This window comes from Rattus norvegicus, chromosome 8 (genome assembly GCF_021556685.1).
Source record: "Rattus norvegicus strain SHRSP/BbbUtx chromosome 8, alternate assembly SHRSP_T2T, whole genome shotgun sequence".
Taxonomy (NCBI): domain Eukaryota; kingdom Metazoa; phylum Chordata; class Mammalia; order Rodentia; family Muridae; genus Rattus; species Rattus norvegicus.
In genome coordinates this window covers 99818133-99841015 of record NC_141541.1, presented here as the reverse complement: position 1 = coordinate 99841015, position 22883 = coordinate 99818133, and the positions used below count along the sequence as shown (strand labels likewise).

Below are 22883 nucleotides of genomic sequence, written 5' to 3'. Positions count from 1 at the left end.
GGAGGAAGAGGAAGAGGAAGAGGAAGAGGAGGAACAGGAAGAAGACATATGGGCCAAAACTGACATCCTAAGTTCCAAACCTGGCACATACACCGTAGAAGAAAAAAGACCGACTTTCACACATTACAAAAAGGCATGCCATAATACTTGTATGTCCACACACATCCACACAGAAAAATAATAAAGAATTGTAAAATAAATATTTTAAAGTTTCATTTTGTTTTATACTGAGAATTCTACACTTAGTCTTAAATAAAAAGTGTGTGTGTGTGTGTGTGTGTTTGTGTATGTTGGTGTCTCTGTTACTGTGTGGCATTGTGTGTGGCTATGGCTATGTGTGGCTGTGTATGTGTGTATGCATATGCCTGTGTATACCTATGTGTGATGTGTATCTGTGTATGTGTGTGTGAATACCCTGGCCCACATATGGAAGTTAAAAGACAATCTTATATACTTTTCTCACCTTCCGCCTTGCTTGAGACAAGGACTCTTTGTTGACTGCAACTGTGTAAAACAGGATTGCTGAGCCCTGGGAATCGGGTTTCTCCTACTTTGCAAGTTCCTGAACTCTAACTCAGGTTGTAAGGTTTGGCGACAAGGACCTTTACCTATGAGGCCATCTGGCACGTCCCCAAAACAAGATGATTTTCACTTTCTTGTCATAAATATTATGGTTTTATTTATTCATTTAAATTTTTGGAAGGAAAATATTTTAATGTAAACATATTCATCAGTACATGATTTTCATAATATTAACTTTAGGTAGGAAAATCACCATTATCTTACCCAATGGAAGGAGCCCGGGGACTGCGCACAGGAATCCTTCTTCCCCTTCACTTTCTTCTGTGCTTCCCTTTGGAGCCTGGAAGAAGTCAAGCAAAAAACTCATCGACTCATGCCTGTGAGGCACACGTCGCACCAGAACTTGGTTTCCTCAACTTTGTGGCATTCTAGTCAGTACTGTGGCAATTCAAATAAAAAAAGATACATCGAGTTTCTCACAGCCACAGGGCCTGTTCAGAGGAACGTGTATTCACCGACATGGAAACATGCTGGTAAGTTCATATTGGAAGTGGATGTTTGATAGTTGGAATTGAGTGAATTAATAAAGGTTGTTAAAGAATCATTTTATTGTTACCATAATTTTGTTGCTCATGGTAAAGTAAGAAGAACCCTAAATGAGAAGTAGAAAACCCAAGATGAGTATTAAACTCCATAACCTAAAGATCCTATGACCTGGACCTTATTATCAAACAACACAAATATGTTCAGAGATATCATATGAGCAAATCAAATAGCTAACCACAGCCCCCTTGAAGCAGCACACAGATGTTTCTACCACCTACGCCCCTAGCGAGGGTAGAAAGCAGCCAGCACACAGGAATGACTAGAGTTGGGAATGGAGGATAAGCACTTGATACAAACCTAGAGAGACAAGATGAGAAAAAGTTGTGAAACCCAGAAGCCAACGAAGATTTGGGAATGAATGTGATGCATCAGGAATAGTTGTTAGAAGATCAAAATGGCCGAACTGTTGCAAAATGACAGGGAACTTCCTAGGTAACAGAATTTTCAGGTAGGATTTAAGAACTAAGGAGTGTTTGCTGGAGCTCAGAAAATATCCGAGTTAAAAGACGTAGTTTCACATTTAAATCAAACAAAAAACAATTCTTCAAGGCATTTAATTGCCAGGTCTCCTTTATAAGCATCAAAAATACTGTGTTTTCTAATAAGGTGTGTAAGATCACATCATATGTTTAATACCTTGATCCCAGTACAGGGATCAGTAAGAAACAGTTAAATCTAAATTCACTCCAAATCATGACATATTTTTGCTACTTTAAATACAACTAGGACACAAGTCTGAAGTGGCAGGTTGGGCCGGTGGCTATCTCATTTCTTAGGAGAGTGCTTCAGAGGTAGTTAAGTAGCTGTGGGTTAGCCTATCCTTCAAACATTCTTATTCTAAGATAGTAGACAGAAAGCTAAGAATAAGAGGGTGGGAATGTGACATTCTTTAAAGTGTGAAAAAAAAAAACCTGTCAGACTTCGATCCTTTTATCAGATATATAAAAGTTAAGATAATCTTTCTAGATAATGTCATCTTCAACAGTTATATAAACAAAGCAAGAAAATTAGAGCACACAGAACATGTTATTAAACTCCCATCATTGTTGCCATATCTATAAACTTTTTAATAAAACTGTATACTTTGATGGCTGGGGGAAAATGTTAAGAGTTAAGCAACCAAAGATAGTACTTTTCATTCTTCAGCCATCTGGCTCATGTGCCCCTTACCAATAGCTCTTAAGCACATTTCTGTACTATGTGTCTTAGTTTACCTGTCAGTTATGTATGTTCTGAGTCTTCTCCCTAGAATTGGATAGCATATATGCATGCTTTAAGTATAGGAGCAACACACGCATGATTTCCATCAATGATTTGTTGGATTTTTGAACTATGAATTTTATATAAAGTCCATTTTAATTTTGCTTTAATAGCCAAACAGACCAAATAATAATAGCAATGTGAATTGTCATCTGTGTAAGGACGCGCGCGTGTCACAGGGTCTTCTCTTGACTCTGACCTGCTTTGACTAGGTAGCTCATTAACTGTTGGGAAGCCCAAGAGTGTTTAAAGAATATACTCACAATTTTTAAGTGACCAGTGTCAGATACCATATTTTAAATTAAAATTTTCCTTGATTCAATTAAATTAAATTTTCATAAAAAATTAAAATAAAATTTTCCTCGATTTCCCTTATTATACCCTCAAATAAATACATAGCTTTCTAAAGTCAAAAATTATAACTGCAAAAATCTATGAAGTTAGGGGTTAAATTTTTTTCCCTATTGTAAATCATCATTGTTTCTAAAAGAATACTTTCTCAGCCAAGTAACTGTTTTCTTATTGCTTCCTTGTCATGATAGTGGAATAATCCTGATTTACAGAACCCTTCAACTATATACAGTTGAAGAAGTAAAACAGCTTTGCAAACATGTCTACTGACCATACTTGCAAATGTGTATGCATACACACACAAATATACATGAAAGCACATGCACACACACACATGCAAACACACATAGAAGCACATGCACACCCAATTACAGTTATTATTAATACTATTATTGCTGCTGCTGCTGCTGCTGTTGTTGTGCTTGTCCTATGAGCTCCCGAACCTATGCTAACTACATACAGTGTTAACTATATACTGCTTACAGACACAGTGCTGGTGGCTTATAACTATCAATTCTCTCCGAAACTACATGCTGTTTAATTCTCACTACTTGAACTTTCAACAACCAACGAAAGTTTGAACCACTGCATCCCACCTCTCTTTTCTCATTTAGTTGGTAAAATTGTTCTCAAAACTTCTGCGATCAATACATTTTAATGTATGAGGTTTCAAATAGCGTCAGCATAAACAGTGCGAGCTGATTTGAGGGTTGATAAAACAGGAGGAAACAAAAGAGTGACGCATAAACTTTTACGGCGTGAAGACAGGTAGTTCGTTCGACTGAGTTTATCCTGCATAGTGCTACGTCCTAGCAATGGGCTACTTTCATTTGAAACGCGTTACTTATTTGTATGTCATCGTGTGTCCAATTTGTGTCACCATGTGGCTTTCCTGACTTGTCTGGACAGTAACTTAAAGTAAAGAGTAATTTCTGTGCTTTCAGACTGGTACTCAAAGATCGCATCTCATGGTGGTGCGTTACCTAATTTGGTACACTGTGCAGTAGTTTTATTTATTTAGCATTATTACAAACTCTCAAGTACTGGGACTTCAGGAAAATAACTAATATTGACTCTTATGGTACTTAATATGCTTAATTCATAAATCTCAATTTGTAATATAGGAAAATATACTGTGTGACTAGTACTACAAATTTCAGTTTTGAGGGAAAAAGGATATATTTTTGTACCAGCTCAAAGATACAAGGGAAACATTTATCTTGTGTATTATCTAATAGGCCTTCCAGAACTAAAGACCACAGGAGGCAAGGCTAACAAAATTAATATGCAAAGAAGCTCAACACTGGGGACCTATAATTTTCTTGCAAATGGTTTCACTTTAAGGATGAAACAACACAAGACAATACCAATTTCTTTCTTTTTTTGCAAATAGATGAAGCTTTTAAAAAAATTAACACATGACAGCAGGTGGGGAGAATCTAGACAAGTGGATGTTCAAAGTCAAGGGAATCCAAATTTGATTTGTGTTGACATTTTACAAACTAATTTGAATTCACGGGTATGTTTTTTTTTTTAAATCAACTTGGTACATGTATTCAGTTAATCTAGGATTGCCTGTCAGACTAGAAGCAAACACTTCGTAGACTATGACAGTTGTTACATATTTACAAACACAAATCCGTCTAATAACACTGGCAACTTTAATAAAAGATGCTAGTCTATAATTTTATCTATGACGGACATTCTAAGATATTTTTACTCCTGACTTTATCATTTAACACGAAATTAATATACTCCTAATAAGAATAACCTAGACATACGAGCAGATAAGTGAGGCTGAGACCCATTTCAAGTATTCACTCTATCTAGATTTTGAAAGAGATCATACAGAAAATAGTGTATTGATGTTTTAAACAAACTACGTCCATTCTGACCCTCTTCAAGTACAAGGAGTTAAAATATTTGCTTCCAGTTATGGAATTAACTCGTCTATAAATATTGTTTCAAGTTTGCTTCAAATCTGGTAGGAATACATACATGTAATTTTTCTTTTACCAAAGATCTACCTTAAATATTTAAATGTGTTTCTTTCCCTAAAAAGGTTTGCTTGCTGCTGTATTAGTAATAATTAAGTAGTGTCAGATAAGTTCTGCTTAATTCGACATGGTATAAGCTGAGCTTTCAAAGAAGAAACAACAGCATATGAAATTCATCCTTCTAAAATACTTTGAGTGTCTGATATGTTGAAAAACTATCTGTGACCATACTATAAACTAGTATATATCCCAACACACACAAACAAACACACACACACACACACACACACAGAGCGACAAAAAACTTGAATTCGGTTCTGCATTCTTCTGTGAATGCATAATTTCATTTATTTGGTTATATGCTTTTATGTTAAATACCATCAGCATATATTCAGTAAAAGATGTGGAGATTTTATTGTTTTCATGATTAGCTTTAAAACAATACAACTGATATTGAACCTTTTTTCTGCATGTACCAAAAATAATAATTTTAACATTTTATGCATTAGTTTTGATACTCCTCCTTAAACACACCAGTCACACCTTTGCCTCTCAAGGGTGAATTTATAATTAAAGATATTAATATACCCGATTAATGTAGTGTAATGCCATGCTCTACAATAATATTCCAGAAAAGTCTAAATGAATCATACCCCAGGGAAGACTTGATGCTATCAATTTGAAGTGTTTAATATACATTTATTTAAATGTGAAGTTGCACTTTGCCTGAGGAATGAGTGTTTAAATTGACAGCCTAATAAAATTCCTAAGTAATGTAGTCTTTCCCCCATTTACTTATTAGTCATATTTTAAAATCATTCATTTACAGACACCAGAAAAGTATGTGAACTAATTGTTTAGGGATATAATAATTGTTTAGGGAATTAAATGTTAATTTTATGGCTATCTTCTCCTCCATCATAAATACAGAGATTTGCTCTTCAATCTGCTTCTTGAGGCAAGCAAAATACTTGGCTGCGTCGCCAAATGAACATTTGAATGACCGGAAACAACCGGAATATTTTAAATAAATGACACAGTATTTCCCAAAGTTCATACTCAAATTTCAATTCTTGGGCAAAATGACAATTTTATTATGAAATAATAAACTAAGTTTTCTAAAAGTGAATTTATTTTTAAAATTCTCTTCTACTGAGAAATTTAAATTAAAATATTACACATTAATATGTTTTACTCTACCCTGATAATTTATGAGTTTTGTTTAATTTAATTGCTGTAGACATCAGACAATTGAATCACTGTTCAGGAAATCAAATTAGCTATGTTCATTTTTTTGTTGTTGTTGTTGCAGTTTTAGGTGTAGAAATCCAATACAGAAAACTGTTTCAATTTTTCCAGTCAAAAATTTACACATCCATTTTTTTCTGTTTAAAAAAAAAAACCAGAAATTGTCTTATCAACATGAGCAATTACTGAGCAAGTAAGAATTTCAAATTCATTGGTTAAATATGTATCACTTCTATATCCTAATGTGTTCTCGCCAAGAGTGATCAACTAACCAAAGTGAAAATAGGGGCCGTGGGTATAACTTGGTGGTAAATCTTGAGCTCAATTACCAGCATCATCGTCAGCAAGCAGACTGGTGAATTTCCATACTGCTTGTAGCACATTAGGTTTAAATCTAGTGGGATCACCAGTGTGCATGATTTCAATCAGTTCGATCACTCTGTTCGGTTTTATATGAACCAGAAATCTACTGTGTACACTCATACCCCTACGGTGTTAACCTCAACCTTAAGGAGCTGCTTCCTGTAACCTTAAACTGGTGAAGTCTAGCTTCAGAGGGCTTTGTTTGATCCTCACAGTGGTTTCTAAACTTCTCACTTCAATTGCAGCTAAGCAGCCCTTGAGGAGCTCCAGTTCAAAACAAATCCACCTTTCTCCGGCATCTTCCATTGGCATTAATTCATATAGTCCCAGGAACAAGTAAATATCGAGATTACAGCCTCCTGCTTTAAGTCAGACAGACATCATGTTCTCACAAGATTGGATTCCTGGTTGCTGGAGAGAAAGAAGGCTGAGCCATGGGGGTTTAAAGCACTTTCTACTCTTACAGAGGACCTGGGTTTTATCAGCACAAGCACTGCAGCTCACCACCGGTTGTAACTCCAATTCCAAGGATTCTGATCTCCTCTTCTTGTATCATATGCACAAACACGCAGGTGGGAGACAAGCTCATATGCACAAAATAATAAATCTTTTTAAAATAAAAATTCTTTTTTTCTCGCTCTCTCTCTCTCAAAAGAAAAAAAAAGCCTTCAGAACCTGTCCCTAAGTATGAACTATAAGGAAGAAAATAATTTTTTCCAATCTTACATATGGATGTACTATAAAATGCAAAAATTAACATTTAAGAGAAGACAACTTCTTTTCAAGCATTAGAAAACATTATTTCCATCAGAAAACATTAATGTCCATTTTATTTTTGTGCTAGAAGCAATCAAATATTGTTATTTTAATGATAAAGCTTTTTGTTTTCAGATTTTTTAAATTGTCAGATAGTATTGCTTACCATCAGAATTTTAGGACATATTTAAATAAAATATGCTCAGGAATATCTTTAAGCTTCTTTGGTTTTTCCCTGAATATCCTTCCATCACTATTTATGAATTCATATAAAATAGTTATCAGTCACTCCAACCCAGAAAATTAAAACCAATGAAACAGTGTTTTTGCTTATGCAGTGCTAATATTCCAGTGGTTTAAATATTAGTAACCATTCCAAATCTTTTTCTGTATCTACATACTACGTGGCTGAAACATAACTGTCAGTATCACAGTATTTCTAAGTGGTGAGACATAGTCCAAACTTATCTGGAGCACGTCAGACATCTATGCAGCACTGCAATTTTACATGAGAGTTTTTAAGGCGTAAACGTAAATAAATGTACACGCCATAGAGTTCATCATTGTCCCTGATTAAAAAATATTTCCAGGTTAAAATTATAGCCCCCTCATAGCTAAGAAATTCTTCACCAAAATACCTCCCTGGAATCACATAGTATGACTCTGATACAATTGTGTAATTCGTAACAATGTTGGGTTGAATAAATGTTGCTGTTAGTATAGTGTAATTTTCTTTGGTGATAAATGCTACTGACTTGCTATTTACTTTTCAATTGATTTTATTTGCCAAATTATATACCAAACAGTCCCATGGGCTTATGGAATATGTGGGGGTTAACAATGAAAAATGTGCATAGTTTTAGTACCAACTTTGTAAATTGCCTTAATAATAGGTGGTATGATGTAATAGTATTTTCAGCCACTACTTTTAATTTCTAGCTCATAAAGCCTTTTCATTGAACCCCAAGGGTGTAGCTATAAAAGTTAAGATTTAATTTTGTATATAATGTGGCTTAAATTAGCTTTAAAGCAATAGGGAAAAAAAACATGCAGTTACAAAAGACAGGCTCAAATTGTTATAATGATTTGAGTTTCTGTTAACAGAATTAATTACTATTTCTATTGTAATGTAATTTGTGATGGAATCTTTAGACTCTTAGAATGTACATTTTAAATCTTATTTTGAAAACCATGCCAAATACATATAGAGAAACCCTAAAAGACACATGTGAAGAAACCATGGATCAACATACTTTAAATATCTGGGTAAGTCATGAAAGAAGAAAGAAATACTTGAATAGCGTTAATGCTGTGGAAACCTTCCCTCTACCAGTCTCGTCCTGATTACTTACTCAGTGAACTACGCACTTCCATTCCACTCTGTTGAATGTGAGGAGTGTACTTTTATTGACATGAACCTTTAACGTTGGCACTAAGTTCCTATGGGCGACTCTAATGAACCCTGTGTGAAGGTTTACAGCAACTATCGACATCTCCATTTTACCAGCAGATGTACTTATTGCCTTGTCCAACACTGATGTAAACCATCATGAGGGGGTTGGGGATTTAGCTCAGTGGTAGAGCGCTTGCCTAGGAAGCGCAAGGCCCTGGGTTCGGTCCCCAGCTCCGGGAAAAAAAAAAACCATCATGAGGTGATCAAGCCCAGTATGCTTTTGTTGTGGATATAAAAATGGTGTGCTTACAGACAGGCGCCTAGCATGGCCATACTCCGAGAGGCCCAACAAAGTAGCTGACTGAGACAGCCGCAGATGCTTAAACCCAACCATTGGATTGAGTCCGGGGCGGCGGGAGCCCTATGGTTAAATTAGGGAAATGCTGGAAGAAGCTGAGGAGGAGAGTGACCCCATAAGAAGACAGCAGTCTCAACTAACCCGGATCTCACAGACACTGAGCCACCAACCAGGCGGCATACACTAGCTAGTATGAGGACCTCGACACACATACAGCAGAGGACCGCCTGTTCTGGCCTCCGTGGAAGAAGATGCACCTAACCTTCCCCAAGGAGTGGAGAGACCTGGCCGGGGCTGAGAAGAAATCCTCTTGGAGACAGGGGGGAGGAGGAATAGGATGAGAAACTGTGGGAGAGTGGACCGGGAGGAGGGTAACTGGACTATAAAAAAAAAAAGTAATTTTTAAAATGTCTTCAATGAGCATTGTGAGAGAAAATTTTATTTTCAATTTTAAAAAAGGAAAGAAAAGAAAGAAAATATCTTTTAACCATCAGAATATTGGCTGCATGCAGTCATTCGTCATGATTGCCAGATATTGTTAATGTCATTTTTTATATACTTAACCCATTCTTTCAAGTGTGTGGAGACATCTATGTGCAGCCTTAGTTTGCACTTCTTAGGGAGTTCTGGCATTTGTCACTTCTTTCCCATCGTGCTTTCTTCAGTAAAGCACAGTTATCATTTATTCAAAAAATATTTCAAGCCAATTTAAATATAAAAACGTAATCTAAGAAAAAATCACATATTACATACTTATACAATTCAATGATCAATTTTAAGTGTGGGGGTAGTTTGATGTGTCTGAGTGCTTCTCTACATTTCTATGCATCACGCACATGCTCACAGAGCCCATGGAGGCCAGACCGGGGCATTGGATGCCCTGGGACCGGAAGTACAAATGGTTGAGAGCTGCCATGTGGACGCTGGGAGTTGAACCCCCAGGTCTTCTGGTAAAATAAAAGCTACCTCTTCATCCCTATGAATGGTCAATTTTAATACACTGCATGTCTTAGGTATCACCAACTAATGTACGTCAGTCAGAGCAGCAGCATTTGAAGTTCTCGGTAATTTATAGTCCTTTCCAATGTTCTTTTAGAAAGGAAGTTATTTTATTAGAATTTTAAAGAGTTTAGGCAGTGATATCATTCTAAGAGTACAAATACTTTCAGCTTATAATGAAAACCTATTTAAAAGAAGTTATTCAGTAAGTCATGATTAAGCTAAGAAATGAATCATAACTATAAAGTGGTCTCTGTATAGTATTTAACATTTAACATTTGTTACCCTGTACTTTTTTTTTCTTATTGGAGACACATATTTAAACAGAATCGACTTCTCAATAATCTTTAAAAAATAAGTGAAGAAAATCATGAAATGTAGATTCATATTTGAAATGACATTGCAGCTTGCTGCTTTGTTGTTTGAATTTTGCCTGTACTTAACCTACATATAAAGGCTGATGTCATATTTAAATTTGAAACAGGTAAAATAATAGATAAAAATATTGCTGGTGCAAACTCCAGTCTTCGTGCTTTGAACTATAGTGGGCTAGTTATAGTGGACAACACTGATTAGTCTAAACAAGTCACATCAGATTGTAGGGTCTGAGTCTTCAATTCTCTCTGTCTCTCTGTCTCTCTGTCTCTCTGTCTCTCTGTCTCTCTGTCTCTCTGTCTCTCTCTCTCTCTCTCTCTCTCTCTCTCTCTCTCTCTCTCTCTCTCTCTGTGTGTGTGTATGTCTGTCTCTGTATGTTTGTATGTGTGTGTGTGTCTGTCTGATAGAGGACTCACTATGTATGGGGCTACCACACCTGGCTCTCACCCTGCAATTCTCATACAGAATAGTTGCAAGTTATAAATTCTAAGTGTCATATCCAGCATTAAAAATATTTTAAAAGTTACTAAGTAAGTTGACATGCCCCCCCACCAGGACTGTTGCTTTTCAACCCTTTCAACTTGCTTCATATTTTCTGAAAAAAAAACTGCTATATTATTTGACACCAAATTAAATAGCAAGTTCAGCACACACACACACACACACACACACACACACACATGCACACACACACAAAAGATAATGGGTGAATTTAAAAGTACCTGCAAGTATGTTTTTAAGCCTTAACATTTAGTCAGCAGGAGAAGGGTCCATGACAAAAATCTTTTAATTATATCCAATAGACATAGGAAATGGTCAAATCTTATTTCTCTTAAAGAAACAAAACATTTGTCACGTTTCCCATCTTGCTGCTGCAAACTGTGAACTGTGTTTCAAAGTGACCTGTGACAAATATCTAAGATGATATTAGAAAGGTCGCTTTCTAAAGCATAGGCAGTAGCAGAGTTAGAGAGCGGTGGTGGTCAGTCCCGCCATGTTCCAGAGGAGATGCCGCTCTGGTGGAACCCAGCAGCCTCTTGGGCCTGGCTCTGAGCTTACTAACTAAAAAGCCTGAAGTGGCATTAATTTATTACCAGTCTGGGTTTATTTTCTTCCCCTTACTCATTTTTTTTTTCGAGTTTGTCTGTAACCGAACATTTCATTTGTTTAGTCGCTGTGATTATCCTCCAGTCACATTTGGCAATGGGAAGGATCGGTAGAGCTTAGAAGGAATACGTTGTGGTGCCATAAATTTGAGAGGGAAGTATGTTTTTGTATTTCTGCCAGGAATATCAGATAACAAGTTACTGTTTGAAAGTCTGCTTTTCCAGTCTGCACTGCTCGTTCAGAGGTGGGTGGCCCCGCAGCCGTTTCATCCTCCGAAGGACAATCGCTATTCCTGATGTGCCCTGTGTTTCTGGCTTTCTTGCTGACCAAGGGAAGGAGGTGGAGTTTGAGTTCGAGATTTCAGGGGCTTTATTTTGTTTAACTGGTTTTATGAATAAATCTGTAGCTTAGTTGCTGTCTGCTGTTCTTTTTACTTTGTCCTCTCTTACACCAGCATTGTCTTCTCATCACCCTAACATTCATGCTTATAAAGTCATCTGACTGCACATGGTGGCTCAGGACCAACACTTAGGAGACAAGGACAGACGGATCTCTGAGTTCAAAATCAGTCTAGTCTGCCAGAGAGTTCCAGACCAGTCAAGGCTGAATAGTGAGATGTTGTCTCAAAAGAGGAGAGAGGGAGAGAAAGGGAGAGAGACTACAGACAGAAAAGAGGAGATAGACAGCGAGGGAAAGGAGAGACAGATAGACAAACGGACAGATGGACGAACAGACAGACAGACAGGCAAAGAGAGGGAGGTAGAGAGAGAAGGGAACGGGAGAGGGGGAGGGGAATTCTCTGGAAATATTCCACACCTGAGCAAAGATATTCAGATACTTTCCACCCTAGACCATGAAGAATGTAGTACTGATCTGTGTCTGCATCCTGGCTTTTGCAAGATAAAGAGGCATTCAGACATAAAGACTAGTAATTCCCGTGAAGAGACAAAAACAAATGATGTGGCTCAAGGAGAAGTTGTTACAAGCAGAGAGGCATTCCTGGTGCTGTGCTGAGAGCTGTAAGCATTCTGTGCCCAGCAGAATCTGCCTGACAGCAATTACATTTTGCTAATTCCACATCTCTGTTATCTGACTCACAAGCATTTATTGTGAAAATACAGGCTGCCTGGCAACAGCTTTAACACTGGCACTACTGATTTTCTTCTGCACTTCTGAAAAAGATGTTTTATTCATTAGTTGCCTTCCTTGGCTTACTTGTGTGTGTGCACCCTCCTTTTCTGTATAAAATTGCACTTTCAGGTCCCGAGCATCTCCCTTTGTGTCTGTGCAAAATGTGCCATTGTTCACCATTTGTGCACATTTGCATTAAGACAGGACTGACTGCTAGGAGAACCCTTCCCTGATATGTGAGAATCCAGTGGCCAGCACCAAGAACTATGTTTAGTCCTGAGCATTAGGTGATTCTAAAGTCTAGGCACATTAAGAAGCCAGCAGAAGAGAGGTTGTGGCACTTGGGTTTGACCACCTCGCTATGAATAATAGTGAATTTTAGCAATATAGAACAAATCAAATGTAAATGAAGCGTTTTAGACTACAAGTTTTCAGTGAACTCATACTGGGATTACAAGCAACACTTTTGTATCTCCTACTCACAACTGGCAAAGACAAGTTTATTGAAGGCCTAGTTGCCAAGGTCTGAAGGAGCAACTGAGTCACCAAGAGAATTACAGAGAGAATGTGAGTTCTAACGAAATCCTGAGGTTGTTTTGTCCGAATATTTATTATATCTGTGAGAATCCAGGAAGAGATGTCGCACTCCTCTAAAAGGGGACATCTCCTGTGGAACTGGTTTACAAAAGCTCAGTGCCGAGCTGAACTTCCAGCAGTATCGTATCGTGAGCTTTTCCTCCTCAAGAAAATAAACAAATATGATTTCTGTGGAGAGCTCAATACTTCTGAAGAAGCAGATGTGGCCACACTGGCTACTGCGGTTGCTTGGGTGACTGCTAGAGAGTCTACTGGCATAATAGTCCACTGCAAATACATAGATGTTTATCACTGTATATAAAATAAATGTGACATTGTTCTCAGTTCCTGTGGCCCCTCCTATTCAACCTACAGCCCTTCCAGTGATTGCTTATTCTCATGGAAATATTTGAGGAAAAAATAAAAAACACTAAATACAAAATAATTTATACATAGATTGTAATCATATTCGTTGTTTCAAAACCAATAGAAATATACTTGTTTAAATAACAGAATGAAGCGAGTACCTGCCAAGTGTTCAGAAAGAGTTGTGGGAAGGAGCAGTCTGTAAAAACCCTAGCAATGGTAAAATAAAACATGAAGAATGTATTTTCATCATTACATCCCCTGCTAACCACTCAATTTTATTAATTTGAAATTTTCTCATATACCATGTTTTAAATATATTTATCCCCTTAACTCCTCTTTCTACTCTTAGTCTTCCTATCCCTTAACTTTGAGATTACCTTTTTTCCCCATTGAATACAGTTTCTGTTGCCCTGCTAGTTTGGGGCTTGGGGTGGTCAACCTGTAAGAGTGTTGCATCACAAGAAAAAAAAAAAGAGTCTCTCCCCAAATCTATCAGTGCTAATGAAATGCTAATGGTCCTTCAGAGAGTAGTAAGATTGTGCATCAACCTCTCCCTGTCTATGCTGAGATTTTGTCAGGCTGGAGTTTGCAGGCTTTTTACCTGCTGTCAGAATTACTATGAGTTCACATATGCACCCGCCCTGTTGTGTCTGGAACATTCCTTGAAGTCACCTACCCACTTTGGCTATTACAATCTTTTCATCCTCTCTCACATATATCTCTGGGTATTTTGATAGGAATGTCTGATTTAAAACTGAGCACTCTACAATCTTGTTCTCTGCACATTGATTAATTCACGGTCTCTGTGTCGATTCCATCCACCGCAATGAGTGGTCTCTCTGATAAGAGTTGAGAGATGCTCTGATCTATAGCTACAGCAATAAATAAGTCATCAGGAGTCAGTTTAATACTGTATCCATTTAGCAGATGGATAGTATTGGGTTCTTCTCTAGGCCCTGGGGTCTATCTATACACAGGTTTTTGGCCTCTATTCTAGTGCTATGTATGTGTTCCATTTTATGGAGCAGGCCTTTGATTCAGTCCAAATACGATTGGTTTATTCTCATAATCTGTGCACCACTATTGAACCAATGACATTATCTTGTTAAGCCAATCGATTTGATAGCTCATGTGGTTCACGGCCAGGTGAGAACAAGGCTTACTTTTCTCCTCTGACAGCTTGCATACCGTAACCTTTCAGAATTATAAGTGCTCGCCAATAGGGATGGAGATTACAGGTGAATACCAGCTTGATGTCTCCATGTTCTGTGTTTCAAGGATGTGATACCTTAAGCAGTAGGATCTGACTGTCTAGCTCTTTGAGTGGCCAGGAGTATCAGCAGCCTGGGATGCTTAGAGATCTATGTGGCCCATTAGTCAACAACTCAAAACAAATAGGTAATGTTATTGGGTAATTCCATTCAACATTTCTCTTTGTGGAGTGGGGGGAATTCGAGACAGGATGTCTCCCCATAGCCCTAGCTGTCCTGGAACTCATTCTGTAGACCAGGCTGGCCTCCAGCACACAAAGACCTGCCTGCTTGTGCTTCATGGGTGCTAGGATTGGATTAAAGGTAAGCATCACCTCAACTCAACGTAACTTTATTAAGCCTCTTTTTCTATGTGTATATATTTTATGTAGCATCTTCAGTAATAAGTTTCCAAGTGTCTTTGTGAAAGCTTTTGGTGTTAGTTATCTTCTTTAGAACAACTTATTTTTGGGATAATGAAATGATCCGTTGACTAAAATTCACTTGGCTTGCAGGCTTGGCACCTTGAGTTTGATCCCCAAAATCCATGTTAAAAGAACAGAGATGATCCCCCAGAACTGTCCTCAGAACTTCACATGCATGCCTTGGCACACACATATTCTCTCTCTCTCTCTCTCTCTCTCTCTCTCTCTCTCTCTCTCTCTCTCTCTCTCTCCCCCTCCTCCCTCCCTACCCCCTCCTTTTCTCTCTCTCTCTCTCTCTCTCTCTCTCTCTCTCTCTCTCTCTCTGTCACACACACACACACACACACACACACACACAAATAATATTTTAAAGAATAGTTTAATTTAAAACAAAATAAGCAAGTAAAATTCAGAGAAAAAACAATGGGTCATTGTGTCATTGCTTCGCTATTGTGACTTACAAAGGATAAAGATGTAACTTTTTTTAACCTGAAGAGTTGTTGACTTTATATCCTAAATTCTTAAAGTAATATCAGTTCAAAAGTAACTGAATCCACACTCTCAAAGTCACTAAAGGTTGTGTACAATGTCCTCTGTAGTATCTCCATTTATACTGGGGAGTTCAAGCTACTGGAAACTAGGAACATGGAGTCAGTAGAATTTATGGCATCTGTTGTTAATGTGCCATGATAAACATTTCCATGTGATCACTACATTTCAGAATATTAAAATTAATGATGCCAACATGTCTATAAAATGAGTAGTCATCACTGGCTTTGTTAAAACGAATAACACATTCTGTGCTGTTTGTACATCGTGTTTTTAGGTTTTAGGGACTTGGATGCTGAGCAACTTAGTCATTGCTGCATTTTCCATTACTATGAATGCAAGAAGTGAAAATGGAAATACATTCATTAAATGTTCTTCCCTACGCCCTGCTTTAAATATAGCATGAGAAGCATGTCACAGCAAAAAGCAATGGACCAGATAATTGTCCCAAATTGGGACATTGAGCCTCTCATGACATTTAAGTTTTGAACCTAATGATTTCACTATTTGACCTCTGCTCTGCTAATTATAGGCACCTACCACATTAAATATGTTTTAGGTCAGGACACTGTAATTTGGGACAATATTAAATATAATTGATATTATTTTGGTATACCAGCACCTAATAATTCTTACAAACCATTATGCATCTAAATTTACAAAACTCTAGGTAGAATGACAATGTTAAAGGCCTAGCAGTTTAGCACATTAATCTTACAAATTCAATTGCTCTTCACCTCACTCGGATAATAAAACCTAGAATGCTCAACCCCCATGTACAAAGTGAAATGTTTGCATGAAGCCCATTTACATTGTCCTATATGCTCTAAATAATTTCTTCATTACTCATAATATCTATAAATATATAAATGTTATATAGGTATAGATATAGAATATATATGTATATATATATGTATATATATATATAGAGAGAGAGAGAGAGAGAGAGAGAGAGGGAGAGAGAAGCAATCTATTGTATGTTGGAACAATAGTAAGGAAAAGAAATCTGTCCATGGTTAGTACTCACACAATTTATTTTCAAATATTTTGTAACGGTTGACATACCTGGGCTATGTTGAAAAACTGATGCATCACTCATTGGTAAAGGAGCATCTGTACTAAACAGCCCATGTTTCACACACACATACACACACATGCACACACATTTTTGATCACAGCATATAGTTTTGAAGAATCTCTAAAAATCAAAAGTTATGGGGTTGGGGATTTAGCTCAGTGGTAGAGCGCTTGCCTAGCAAGCGCAAGGCCCTGGGTTCGATCCCCAGCTCCAACAAAAACAAAAAACAAAAAACAAAAACACCAAAAAAAGAAGTTATGTCTACATCAAGACAGTAGATGCAGCCTTGAGCTGGTGACACAGGTGAAACAAGTATTCGTTCTGGGCTCCTTAAGGTAAATGCACTTCTAGTCACTTTGAATATACAGACTTAGTTATTCAGTCCTCACAACAAACTAGCCAGAAAGGCTGTGATGCTGCCATTACCATTTCATAGGTGAGAAGAGTGAAGCCTAGAGAAGGCAGCACCCAGGAGCAGAACTCCTAGAGACATCCAGATCCCTACATTGCATAAAATGAGTTTTCAACCCTCTCTCCTTCCCTTCATCCCTCCCTCCCTCCCTCCCTTCTGTGTTTTCTAAGGACAATCAAGGAGTATCTTTTAGTCGGTTTTTAAAAGTCCTTTTTATCAGTTAACACAGAGAAGTTTCGTTATCCAAGCATCAGCTAGGAAGAGCCTCTACTTTCAATACCAGCATGTGTGCTGGTCTACGGTTTGAATTTTAGTCTTCTGCGGCATCATATGTGCTGTTTCTTAGATATATCACCAAATTAGAAAGAGTTACATGTTATTTCATTGGGCGGGGTCCGAAAAATTCATGTATGCCAGCATAATCTCACAAGTTCCAAAGGATCCACGACCCAAAATTCAAAGGAATTGTACGTGAAGAAAAGCAGTAAATGTCTTCAGCAGCCGTCTCTGTAGCCACTGAGTGGTCTGTCCTACTCTCCTGTCTTGTGAGCTCTGAGAGGTGCACAGAAGTAGGTAGTTGCTGGGATGTCCAACCCTTCTTCTAAGGATCCTCACATATCAAACTCAACCAGCTGTTCTGCTTTGGTGGTATTTTCCCAAAATGTTTAAGAAAACATAGAAATCCGGAGACCTTGTAACAGATCTAGACTGACAATCTTTCTTTTTTTTTTTAAACCGAATAATCCATCAAAGGTGGAGTAACTCCCATGAACAACCACCAGCTACAATCTTCCTGTTTTTGACTGGGTATGGCATTGCCAATTTGCTACCAGCCTCATCAGTCTTCATCATATTTGGGCTCACTTTCTGCACTATCTGTGGCTCCTGGGGGGAAACACTTAAATTTGTGAGACTTTCTCTAATCCAAGATCTCCAGCTTTAAAGTTCTGATTGTTTTGAAGGAAAAACAACGGATACACCAGTAGCTGAAGGTCAGTGACTTACTCAAGGTTCCGAGGCTTTGACTAGTGAAGCACATGGCCTGGGCTGGTACCCAGGGATTGTTGAGTCCAAATCTTTACTCATTTCCAACACATATACTGCCTCATTTCCAGGGAAGTAATATTAGTCGGGTGAAATAAGATGTTATGAAGATATGTTTTGCAGCTATAAACTATTTGCACATACTCACATGCACACACAAAGATTTTAAAGCCTGAGAGTGTGTGTATTATGAATCGGAAAGAGTATAAATGCTGGAAATTTTTATAAGTCTCTAGCACAAACTACACTGTTTCTATGGCCCCACAAAACCCCATATGGCCTGGAGTCGTCTGAATGTACTCTTTACATCTCAGAGAGACTATAGCTTCCTAGTATCCTCTAAAGAATGCTAAGTGGTGGTGGCACAAGCCTTTAATCAGAGCACTTGGGAGCAGAGGCAGGTGGATCTCTGAGTCCGGGGCAAGCCTGTTCTACAGAGCAATGTTCAGGACAGCCAGAGCTACACCAAGAAAGCCTGTCTTGAAAAAAATAAAAAAATAAAGAGAATGAACGTATGCTCCTGACCTAAGAATAAACCCATATAAACCTGTAGGTCAATTCAAATATTCAAAATATAACCTCATCCAGCTTCTCACAATAAATTGTTGAACAAATGGATCCAGATTTTTAAATTAAATTATTCTGGAGTATTAATATACAACAATTTAGAAATGACTAAGACATGTAAAACAATCTGTTGGTTATTTTTCTAGGAACTCTATCATTCAGACAGTATTTTTATTCAGAAGTGATAGGGACCGGGGGCAAAAGCAAGCTTAACTAGTTGCTAAAACAAAACCACTTGGTCCAAAACCTAACATATTTATTGTAATAATAACAATTCCTACACTTAATGTGTGCACATTACTATAAGCATATTAATTCAAGTTGAACTGGATGTGTGTATGTTCTCTTGTCACTGCAAAAAAAAAGAAAAAGTAACAGAACACTGTCTTTTAATGTCTAAACACTAAGTAAATGAATATAGAAATGCTATTGTAAGTTACTCAAGTTATATTTTCTAGACAGAAACAAAAAACTACATTTTTATTCCTGAAAGGGCTAAACCAAAGTCTCCAACTGTGGGGCCTTTGAGAAGAATTGGTGCGAGCGGTCAGACTCTACCCAGCCCACTTGCTCTGGCTACCATGCAAGCACAAAGCTAGTCCCTTCACATTTTACTCTGACCTGGGTATTCTTAAAAGATAAACAGCTTCTTAGCATTGTTAATTTACAACCTAATTTTTCTGAAACTCATAGCTTTCTCTATGATCAATTTCTTTATGTGAGGGCCTATTCTACATAGTGTGAAAAAACCCACCTTCGATGACCTCCCTCCACTAACCAGGCTCCTTCCAGAGGCTCTGCAGCCTTCAACCCAAGGTGGCCAGTTGAGACAAAGCAGTCAAGGCACGAGCTGTGGGAGGTATTTCCTAGTCAGGGCATGCTTGTGAGTTTTTACTAATTTCCCATCTCCTGCACCTCTGGATGGATTGAACAGGTCGATCAGAAGGTGGTCAAACCCTCATTTATTATGTTAAACACAAAGCCTGTTGTCAAATTATTTACTGATGCACAGGTGCCAATAATTAGAAGAAAGAAATAGACAGAGGTGAGTACTCCTTCATCAAAAAGCAAAGAGGCCAAAGTAAAAGCATAGAAGAAAAAAACAGAGTATTAAAGAGGAGGGTGGATGAAGCAGGTTTTGAGTTCATTCTGTCTGGCTGGTTTTCTCAGTGATGTGAAGCATGGTTCCCAGAAGCCGCGTGTTTCTCACAGAGAAGAATTAACAATGGCACTGAGCTAGGATTGAAAAGGAAAGCTGAAGTAAAACTGAGTGTGTGTGTGTGTGTGTGTGTGTGTGTGTGTGTGTGTGTATACATACATACATACATACATACACACACACATATATATATATATCCTTTTGCTTCAGCAAACAATGTTTATTTAAAGTGAAATATTTTATTTATATTCATGTATGTAAACTTTAAAGAATAGAAGTGAAATGCCCAGCATATGTTACATATGACGTAAAGACCCATTCCTGGAGATTCAGACAGATATGAGGAGACAGAGAAGGACGTGGCATGTACATGCTTTTAATTTTTAATTTCTCCAGTCACAGCAGCCAGCCCTGTTATCCAAACTTCCAAAGACTGAGATGTTTCCATAGACTAACGAGGAGCCCACCATGCAAGTGATCTTGGACTTGAAGCTTTATCAAAAGGTCCTTAGATTACACAAGAATATTCTGACTCACAGGTCACAGGTAAAGCAACCTCATTTGAAGCATGAAGCATCATAGAAGATAACCATGGTACGCCACTTGCTCATAGTCTCGGGGCTAGCAGAAGCAGCCTGGCTTAAACAGCCAACACCATTGTCACTACAGAATACATTTCTCCTTTTGTCTGCAGAAAAATGATTAAGTTATTTAAAAGAAAAGGTAATTTTATCTTGGTCAAAACTGTTATTATTATGTATTTCATAGATCTGTGTATCTGAACAACTTGTAGTTTCCTCCTGTCATTTCGTTCTAGGTTCAACTCAAAAACAAGTTCACATATTCTATAGAATCAATTATAGTTCCCAAACTCATTAACTCTGTGGTTACTTGATTTTCGTAGTCTCTAAAAGTTCTTGCTAGACTTGTAGTTCAGAAAACCTTATAAAAGTAAAGGAGGAAGAAAACTGCAGTATGTTTAGCCAAGATCTCACAGGGAAAAAAAGGGTTTATCATTTGAAGTGACCATCAGACCCCATGTTCAACAATCCTTAGACATTTATTATTTGTAGGCTTCTGTGTTTACTGCAGTGTAGTAAACGATTGTTTTGTTTCCTTGGGCTTTTGTCATTAGCCTTTATATTTGTTTCCTGGAATACTCTCTAAAAGTGACCAGAGGGTTGATTTCATATGTAAGATAACTTTATTTCAATAGATTATTCATTTCTTAGACATTCCAAATATCCAACAAACATTAAATTTTACTATGTTGAGAATATTGTCATTTTCTGTCCTCTTGACTCTTACTCAAGCTTTTCTGCTTCCAATCCCTACAGTATCTAGGACCTCTTCTGAACACCCACCATGCTTTCCTCCTTCATAGCATTCCCTTTCGCTTGCTCTGTGCTCGCACGTGCGTGAGTGCGTGCGTGCATGAGTGTGTGTGTGTGTGTGTGTGTGTGTGTATGACAGAGACAGAGAGAGACAGAGAGACAGAGACAGACAGAGACAGACTACCTTACAGGACAAGATCCTTAAGTATAGCTCAGTAGCTCAACACTGTTCAACCAAACCTTTATTTGACTTAACCGACACGAAGTTTAATTTGTTATTTATCGTCCAAAGGATAGCTGTATTCTGGGTTAAGAAGTGACTCTCCATTTCACACACTGAGAATTCTATAAGTTTGTTTTTCTTTATTTTTTTAATATTTCACACACGAGCACTGTGTTTACATCATTTCTACCCGTCCTTACTTAAATCTATCTCAGATCATGATCTCACCTTCAATTATTAATGTTACATATACACAAACTGCCGAGTTCACTTGGTGTTGCTTCTGTGTACGTGTGTTAAATTTAGAGAGAATATCTGTTATTACACTTTTAAGGGCATTCTAATCAAAATTAAAGAGGTGAATGATGCGTCCAGTTCATTCTAGAGAGGGAGTGTTGCTATGCTCAGAGTTAGAGTGTCTGCCTAGCATAGCCTCTAATCCATTCCTAACACTGAAAACAAATAATTTTTAAAAAAAGCAGACTGTTCTTTTTAGTCCACACTACAAAATCTTTCTCAAACAAGTTATCTAGATATTTTTAAATGGTGTGTACAGACTTTGAGTGAAAGCAAAAGAGAAAATGTAACCATCTTCCATGTTTGACCTTGACCTGGAACATTTGCAAATTGTCTTTGTTTTCTGCATCTAACAATAATAACTAGTTTTCTTTTCTTTTCTTTTCCTTTTTTGACTTTTTCCTCTTTGCAGGGCTAGAAATTGAACCCAGAGTCTTGTGTGTGGAGCTCAAATTTCCAACCACTGAGCCCCCCACCCCCAGCTCTGCAGTAAGTCTTGACTGAACTTACAAAACATTTGTTATGTGTTGGATGCTGTTCTGACTTAACCCACAAAACTAGCCTAGGAAGTAGACGATTGGATGAAGCTTTTCAAAAGGGCAAAATATTTGGAATCTGAGGGCCTTGGAGCAGGGTAACTATTAAATGAGTTAGGAAACCATAAAGGGAGAGTGAAAGATGTTGAAGGAAGGTAGAGGAGAGCAGAAGGTCACAGACAGAAAGAAGGTAGGGGATGGGAGGATGAAAGAAAAGCCAAGGACAGTAGAAGACACAGTAAGGAAAAGACAAGGAAGCTTGGAAATGTTGTAATGGAAACCAGTACTTCATATTTTAATTTTTAAAATCACATTGGGGTAAAAGGGAACTGCTGGGTCGGGCTCTATACAGTTGTATAAGCTTCAGGGACAACGGTGAGTCACACATAGGCAAATGGCAATAATTAATGATTGTCAAAACTGTTAGTCAAACCCAGGAACTGAGACCACTTCCACAGGGTGCTCTCATGACCTTGTCTTCAATAGGGAATTTGCCTTGTGAAGTGGAATTCAATTTTACCCAACCAAGCTTAATACGCATTTCCTCTACTTCTGAATGCAAGGACAAAAGCCAAATCGATTTTAGTAATTTTACATA

The 22883-nt window shown here is 37.7% G+C and overlaps 1 non-coding gene across 1 annotated transcript; it reads left to right on the top strand.

The window, feature by feature from the left end:
* Positions 1–16854: 16854 nt before the first annotated feature.
* On the top strand, positions 16855–16929 carry Trnaa-agc58 (transfer RNA alanine (anticodon AGC) 58). Its single transcript has one exon. It is a non-coding gene; the product is annotated as a tRNA-Ala (tRNA).
* Positions 16930–22883: the final 5954 nt, after the last annotated feature.